This window comes from Zonotrichia albicollis, chromosome Z, assembly GCF_047830755.1.
Source record: "Zonotrichia albicollis isolate bZonAlb1 chromosome Z, bZonAlb1.hap1, whole genome shotgun sequence".
In the NCBI taxonomy this organism is placed as follows: domain Eukaryota; kingdom Metazoa; phylum Chordata; class Aves; order Passeriformes; family Passerellidae; genus Zonotrichia; species Zonotrichia albicollis.
In genome coordinates, this window is record NC_133860.1 from 50,904,187 (window position 1) to 50,913,265 (window position 9,079).

The 9,079-nt window shown below is 33.1% G+C and overlaps 1 protein-coding gene across 1 annotated transcript in view; it reads left to right on the forward strand.

The window, feature by feature from the left end:
- The window catches only part of CNTLN (centlein), a 163,704-nt gene that overhangs the window by 42,801 nt on the left and 111,824 nt on the right, over positions 1–9,079 (forward strand).

Consider the following 9,079-nt stretch of genomic DNA (forward strand, 5'->3'; position numbering starts at 1 on the left):
TTCTATAAAGAACTTTCACATGCCTTCTACTATCTTGGAACTGCCTTCTGAAGTTGTGTATTGCCAGTGCCTTTTCCCAAGAAAATTTTCTTCCCTTTGTCATCTTACTTAGAGCATGCAGATTGTAATAAAATTGTGAAGCTAGACCTGAGTCAAACAAGTCAAACCCAGAATCAGTACTGGGTTTCCAAAGGTGTGTTTATTTAGTATTTATGGCTTGTAGTGTCCAACACAATCTTGTCTACTTGACACTGTAGCATGTGATGTTGTTTGCCAAGGTAATTTGAAATAGTGTGAAATGCCAGCATAAAGAGCTGTTGCATATAAAAAAGGGTGGAAAAAAGCCCAAACACCCTAGAAAACTCTACAGTTTATTTGACTGCAGTGATGATACAATGATGATATTAAATAATTTCCTCATTGCAGTAGTAGCTCAGTCAATCTACAAGTAGACCTTCTGTCAAAGTTGTTCAGAACACGTACAAGGCAGGAGGAATTTATCTGTCTAGAGCAAGATAGAGTAAATTCTAGAATTAAAAAAAAAGGAGAATAGAGGTGTCAGGAGTTGGAATACTCCTGGAATACTTTACTTTTTTTGTTTTCCATTCTCTAGTCAATGCTTCTGAAGGTGTTAAATTAATCCTTTGAGTCACTCAAAAAAAAAAAAAAAGGAAGACAGTATGACATGTCTTCTCTGGTGGCTGTAAAACCATCTTCTTCCAGACAAGTTCTACAACAACACAATATGAAAGAAAATAAAACTGGATTTTCAGTTCTCCTTTTCATGAGACTGTTTTAAATCCTGAAAAAACTTTTTATAAAGTTTACTTTACCTTGCACAGGAGAGATTTTGCCAGTATTTCTTCAGTATGGGAAAGAATTTGACCTGTCCTATGAAAAATAATTGTTTAAGTAATGTGTAAAATTGATGGTTATATTAATATAGCTATAGGGTCAAGCCACTTCTAATCTGAGCTTGGTTCAATATTTAGGATTTCTTCAGAAAGATGATTCACAGTTTTTAGTCAGTCTACACTTTAAGTTCCTGCCTATCTTACCTTATAACAAGATTAGTGTGGTTTAGAAGATAAGCCCTTATTTTTGATAACTGCCAAATAGTCCCAGTTTACAAAAGACTCTAAAATTTGCTGTTTTGGAGATGTCGAATTCAATATTTTTAAACATGGAGGAGTAAACTCTCTTAAACTAGCAAAAGCCAACTCTTATCTGCTAAAAATTACTATTATGGAACTGTTAAGTCTTCTTTTTGTAAAATATCAAACCTGAAAAAAATATGGAAAAAAGAGAAAACAACAGTGAAAAAAGGAGTAAGTGAAGTTCCTGAGTCACAGTGGAATGGAGCTAATGTTTGTGGCAAGTTGAGTTAAGGAACTTTGGAAGGGGAAAGGAATTAATTTATTGTGGCAGTCCTATTCTATATTTCTGATCAGAACTGTATAAAACAGCCAATTGTAATTGCATCAAGTAATGTGGGTTTTTCAAATCACAAGATATGTCTACCGAAGTCACAGCAGGCTTTTGGAAAACTCAGCATCTATAGAAATAATATAAATGTCTATTTTTTTGCTTCACTGAGAGAGGAACGAACTATTGCAGACAAATCTGTGTTCTGTTTGTCTTCCCTGAATTAATAATATGCAGTCTGCAACAGCTAGATAAGGATGTGTCAGCTATTCCATAAATACAGTCACAAAGGAATATTTTCCTACTTCTTCAAATGGCATTGAGCCTATCAGTGTGTACATCCTATGATATATTGTCCCTTACAGCAAGATCAATGACCTCTCTGTTAGTGGTCAGATAGGCACTATGTGCTGTAGCTCAGGCAGTTTGGTTGGCTCACATATTCAAAGTTCCTGTTAACAGGGTACCATTGAGAAAAACAGGGGTTTGTGCTGATGTTGATGTGTAATATGAAACAGGAGACTGAAAAAGGAAAAAATATTTATGATAAATCTGAGGTCATTCACTTGCTTTGAAAGATGTATAAATGTATTGAGGACCACAGATTTTCAAGTCTAGCTCTAGTGAGCAGCATGTTGAGGTTTGTAACCTGTTTTATCAAGTTGGGTTGACTTTACATACCTTTTTTCTCTAAGCACAAATTTTAAGGATGCTGTGTTCTACAATATCTCCTTTACATTAGAGCTTTCATGGAAATAAATTGATGTCTACTTCATATTGCAGCTGTAGTTCATATTCTCAAGGATAGAGAATATTTTTCTAAAATGTGTAGCATCTGCTTTAGTGGTCCCAAATGCTCTGGGGACTTCATTCCTGTGCTGGATTTAATGAGACTCAATAGATCTGTCCTCATCAACAATTTCAAGGTGGAGAGATTTCAATCAATACTAGGGATAATAAGACAAGAAGATATTCTGAAGTCCTTGGCCAGTTTATCACAGTTTTCTGAAATTTACAATTTAAGACCTTTGTTTTTATAATGCTTTACTTTCACTTGATCTGATGTGGCCTTTAGGATCCATGTTAATCATACTGATCAAAAGTCTTTCAGTGGAAGGCCTTTTTAGTGGAGTGGAAATAGCATTGTCTTTCAACAGGAAATGATAATTTATGTCCTGGAACTCAGCTTTTGGATAGATAATACTATCAATAGTGGTAGTGTGCATGTCTGTGGATGAAGAAGAGCATTCTGCGGCAGTCTAATTAGACTATTTAGATATAGTAATTAGAAAGCACAGTAAGAGTTTGCAGTTATGAGGAATCACAGAAGTCTGCATCAAGGTCATCAACAAGTATATAAAACTAGGAACATGACAGATACATTTTCAGATGTTGTTCTGTACCTGCATTTGCCTTTGGTCGTCCTTCTCATGGTGTCTTGTGCAAGTAGTTTGCTTTCCTTCAAGCCCATGAAATTGTCATCAGAACATCAAGTTACTGTGTTGATGGTAATACAGTTGTTTTACACTTCCAGTATTTTTTGTAACTGCAGCAACCTTTAAGCATAGTCAAAAATAAATGTGTTTATGTAAGCAGTATTAAATTCTGAAAATAAATGCTAAACCCCTATAAAGATCTGCAAATGCTAATAGTAGTGCAGGTTCCTATTCAAATTAGAATGAAAAGCCTAAGTCCTTTCACACATGATAAGGCAGGAGAGAAACTACTTGTCCAGACAAATATGCTAAAGCCCACATAATAGCAAGTGTATTGTCATTTTAATGTCTACTATGGGAAGGTTTTGAGGAATTCAGATCTTTAACAGGTCCCCACACTTGAGTTCAAGCTCAAATAGTGTTCTCTATAGTTGGAAAGTGTGTTAATTCAGGTAGTATTTTTTTCTTGCATGCCAAACATCAGTACACTTGGTCACATTCTGGAAAATAGATTTTGGCATCAGATGTACCTATACGTTGAAGTTGAAGAGTCTCTTAGGGTGATATTAAATTAGGCACTTACAGGCAATGGTTTTCATGCTTGAAGGACCCTTTACTGGTATTAGACCACAGCAGTTCCAGTGTGTAATTGTGTAGACTGATACCTGCAGAATTTTGAAATATTTGTGAGGGAAAAAGTGAATATAAATAAAATGAAAGTAATATCATGAATATGCTATATATAGTCTGTCTGGACTGTCTCCTCACCTTCACCCTAGGGTTTCTTCAGCTGATTTCTGCCCTTGTTCTTTTCAAATTCTTATAAAAAGCGTGGGTTGTAACATGCATTTCTGCAATGGTGCTGTAATAATTTCCATTATAGTTTTACTTTGTCTTAATTTAGGCTAATTTTTAAAAATTTATGTCATTACTGTATGTTCAATATGTCATTAATATATGCTCAATGATACTGTGTGTTTGGATTCAGAAACAGCTGGATATAGCAATTAGTACTATGATTTAGTTGACACAATGGCTTTGGTCAAAGGTTGAACTTGATGATCTTCAAGGTCATTTCAGGCTTAGCGATTCTATGATTATATTTACTTGGGTCTCTGTAATGTACTTTTTTAGAGTGAGCATTTTGATAAAACATTTAATGTAGGAGAATACTTGTTTTACACACAGTGCATATAATGTGGTTACTGTTACATTTTTTTAGATGGATCTACCTTAGCCTTAGTTCCTCAGCTGGAACTTTGAAGAAAGTCTCCCAAATGACCCTACTGTGATACTTCAGTTGATACCATAGAAAAGTAATGACAGTATCAACTAAATACCTTTTGGATCATGGAACTGAAAAATATACCTTGGGTGTTAGCTGGCATTTAGTGCATAGGAGCAATCTAAACCTACTTTAAAATAAATCCTGCACACTTGTCAAGTGTTGGTTTAGCTGTTTCACTCTGCAGAGGTATTTCTTTTTTTTTTCCGATTGCGCTACGATTCTGGTTAACATACCATCCAATAATAGCATAAGTTGATTATTTAGTTTTACTAGGTTCTTTTTTTAAATTTCTCAGCTTTCCTTGGTCTGACCTAAGATAATTCTGCCATCACACATATTCAATATATGTCAGTATTTCCTTTTCCCACCATTATCAGGCTGTGTTTTCCATTACATGTGAATAGCAATTACAGTTCCTTCTTTTGCTTCTGGAGATCCTGGCTTTGGTTAGGCATTTTTTGCTTTCTTGATGGTATTTTGTTTTCTGTTTCAAGTATCTCTTCACTGATGTACCAAAAGAGTGTTTTCTGATGAAATCAGGTAAATCAATACAGGACATTTGTTAGAATAGCTGAGAAATATGGAATACTTTACTTTCTGTATAATTCAGCTAAACTACTCACCCTTTCTGACTGATGAATAATGCTCTCGTGTCATATAGGCTAAATTTATTACAGATTTTGATACCTTTAATATTTTCTCCTTTGTTTTTAAGTATCTTCCCCTGTAACAATCTAAGCTGCCTGTCAGAAAAGGACAGCTATAATGTGTTCACAAGAAATTCTTTTAAGTACAGTCAGTCAACAATTTTTGCAGAGCATTTGTGTGTTGCTTGCCGGTGCTTTTTTTTCCTCATTGTCAAATGTCATAAGATGTTGTAAGGAATTATTTTAAATATATTCCTATTTCTTTTTTCTTATGAACAAAATTTATTTTTCTAAGTTTTCTTGGGGATTTAAAAGTTTACTGGGTAGATCTCTTGTCCTATTTGCATTCAAGTGAAATAAAACCGTTCACATACATATAGTCAAGATTCCATTATTTTCTTCTGTGAAGTTTGCTAGTTCTGAGATAAGTCATATGCAATATTTTTGTTTTTCTTTTGGATATTCTATGCAATGTTCTGTCTCTCTGTAAAACGGATGTCTGTTTTACATTCTGTTTCTATACACCTGACTTTATTAATGGTTAACATGTTTCATCATGCTGTACAATTCTGAATATTTTGGAATGTGCATACTGCAATGTGATTAAATATGGTGCTTCTTCTAAAACTGGGTCAGAAATGAGAATTAAACTCCAAATAATTAAATGTAAATATTAAGCATTTTTTTGATCTACAAAACAGAAAAAGAAAAGATGAGGAGCCAAATGGAAACTTGGAAGCTGTTTTGGTTATCTGTGTTGTTTTCTGACAGCTAATTCTAATTTTTAAATTTTCTGACCTCAAAAAAAAATCTGATTATCAATAGTAGTAAAAACTACTATTGAATAGTATGTTGGTGTTGTTTAAAAAAGTATATGAACCATAGTTTTAAAAGATGAATAGTGTGAATATGTTTTTTATGCATAGATTTAGCTAGTTTTAAACTTGAATATGTTTTTTATTAGTACTGTTTTCAAGGCAGGAAAGGTTGGAAAAGTTTGTGCGAGGCAAAAGACATGCTATTTGTCTTGTCCTGACAAATGCTGACTACCAAAAAACCCCATTAGCTACATCAGGGGATGTGGCTGCCAACTAGGAAAAAGCATAATATTTTTAGTGTTCTCCATTCATCTTACTAGGATGCTACCTTTCAGATACTATAATTATAACCACTTAAGTACTGCTAGTCATAAAACCAGCAAATTGTCATACCAGTATGATCTAGCTAATGAGCTTATATAGTTATAGCTGGAAGTAACTGTGTCTTGATGTTCCATTCATTTGGAAGGACATTATATGGTTTTGATAAATGAACTGTTTATTTTCCTGTGAGATACTTATTTCCATAAGAAATTGTCTAATCTTGAACTTGCACTTCTAGAGAGAGCATTTCTAAATATAAATATATAAATATAACTATAAATATAATATCCACTAGGCACAAAAATTTCAATGCAAATGTTTACTGACTTGGACTCATTTGAAATATCAATCTATCTGGACTTTGAATTAGTTTTGCCTGAGAGACATGATCTCTGATCTGCCTTGGAAAAAGGCAAGAAGTAATTCACTTTGTCCTGTGTGGATTTTGAGAGCCTGTGGGAGTAGAAAATGAGAGGAAGGATGAAAGGCTGATTGATTATTGTTTCCAAATTTCTCACAAAATGTTAGGTAGTTTCCCAAGCTAGAAGTTGTGATTATTTTTCAAGTCTTTAACTCGTAAGTGATATAAACAAATGAAAGGGAGGAAGAATTGTATCATTTTAAAAAAGTGACAACAGAAAGAGTAAAAGACAAAGTCATTCTTACATTCTGCAGTAACAAATATCCCAAATTTTTTAAACATGAAGTGTTCCTCTGGTTGAAAGGCTGGAATATGCCTCCTGGTAATGTAACATAAGGCTCATTTTTGACTGGATTTTGATTACAGCCAAATTTGCCATCACCGCCTTTACTAACCAATTTAAATTTCAGAAAGGTAATGATTATTGTGTTGATTACCCATCTGGGGTTTCTGGAGGGGAGAAAAACAGTGATTACCTTCTCTTGGCCTGTTATATAACCAGAATTCCAGTAATTTGTAAAATCCTGAAGTCAAGCATGATTAAAAGGAATCTTCTAACTCATCTAACTGTTTCTTGACTGCAACATCAGAATGCAATGGTTTTGGAATAGAAGCTTGGTTAACAGGACACCAAAGAAGTGTGGACACCTATTCGTTTTCCTTTTACAATTTTTTAAGCAATCCTTCCTAAGGAGAGAAGTTGGTTTAAGTACAATTTTATTTCTGCTATGAAATACTGATTTCTTGAGGATGTTAAGATTAATGCCTTGCTTGAAAGTTTAGCCTATAAGACATGCTAACAGTCTGTTGAAACAGTGAGGTATCTTCTTCAGATACTGAGTAGCTATGAGTATAGGACCTCAGTGTTGTGTGTGTTAGGGAGATTCTTTCCTGGGCTTCAACTTTTCTTGTTGTTCAGATTACATTGAGTTAGGCAAAAATTATTATTTTAGTGTTGGCTTTGTTAGCAAGAATGTCTGTTTTCTTCCATTAAAGGTAAAAACACCTTTTTAAAATGCTGTATTCTTAATTGTTGGGAACAAATGTCTGCTTCATTTTATTTGGCTATTCTGGTAATGTGTGTGATGAAAAATTTCAGACTATTTTACAGAAAATTTATATTTACATCTGATTATGTATGCATTTAATTGTTCACTTAGTATACCATAACTATTATCCATGTGAATAATAAATATATAAATATATTTACTGAATTGAAGTAGTCATTTCTGCCCTGACTCCTCCTTTGTGTGTGTCCAGATACCAAAGACAATGTCATCAAAGAGGTGTCACTTGATCAAAAACCAGTAATTAACAGGCATTTAAAAGTTTCCAGTTGTAACTGTAGCATTTGACAGATATGTGTGTTCTACCTAATACAGTATCATAATTTCTCATTATGAAGTTTTTAAAAGTAGTCAGAAGTGAAAATACCAGTAAAACAATGGAAGTACATAGATTGCACGTATATGTAACTTAAGATTATTAGACAAAAAAACCCCAGATTTTTAGACTAAAATACAAAGTTAGATCCATATGAGAAAAACAGAAAGGAAATATTTCAAAACTGCATCCATTGTTGACTTGCAAAAATCCATCAAGGTGTATTTTCAGAGTATGACTTACTTGTTTTTAACATCAGTTTCTTCAGTGATTTCAGTTTATTAGACTTATGTAGTAGAGTCTTTAAAATACTGATTTTGACTGAAATATAAATGGTAAAAGAATTGAGTTTGACTGGGTATCTATAGTTTCTTTTGGCAGTTCTAGATTTAGTCCAGTATACCCACTATTGCAGTGTGAATATTTGAAGTCCATGTTTGAGCTTAATTTTCTGTCTTAGTAATTATGCAGCATTAAAAAAGGGGATATCACATATTCCTTAAAAAATGCTTTTTACATTACAATAATTTTGGTTTTACTGTTAGAAAACTTAAAGTTTAATTTATATATAACAGAAATTTCTCATTCTTGCACCCTTTGTGGGTCAAAACTTGACAGAATTGTCTTCCAGTTTCTAGAAATACTCAATTAATTAAAAAAAGTAATTTAAAATCATCAGAAAGAAGTCAAAATGTAGTTTTTAAAGCAACTAACAAGTACTGTAGTAAAAAGATATTTGTAATGGACAAGATGAAATAAAATCAGAATGGGTATAATTGCATGTAACACTGAAGCGCATTGAGGAAAGCAAAAGATTTATCACTGTTTGCTTGAAGGCTCTGGCTTCGGAGAAACTAATATGGAGCTGAAATTGATCAATTTACGTGACACAATGCACTGAGTAAATAATTAGGATTTAATGATGGAAAATACCAATAATACTTTTCAAATGGTTGTATTCCCTTAACTGCTAACTGTCTGTTATTTTCAGATTATTACCCTTATAATAAGGACAGGTATAAATTATACCTTGATAAGTTTTACTTTTTCCATGCTCAAATTTATGATAGAAAAGTAACAGTATTTTTTAGTGTTTGAAATACATAGGTTAGTACAATTTTAACTTTACATTTGCAACTCGTGATTTTCAGTATTAATGATGTAATTTTAATTTTGGACATGTATACCATTTTTTCTTATATGAATGTGTATTTATAATGTTTTGTGTACATGTCCTGTAAGCAAGATGTAAAGGAAAAAATAAAGGCATTTCTTAGAATATAATTATTTTTCTAAATGTCTGTAAAGTCTTTGAGCTGCACATGTGCTGAGATAAT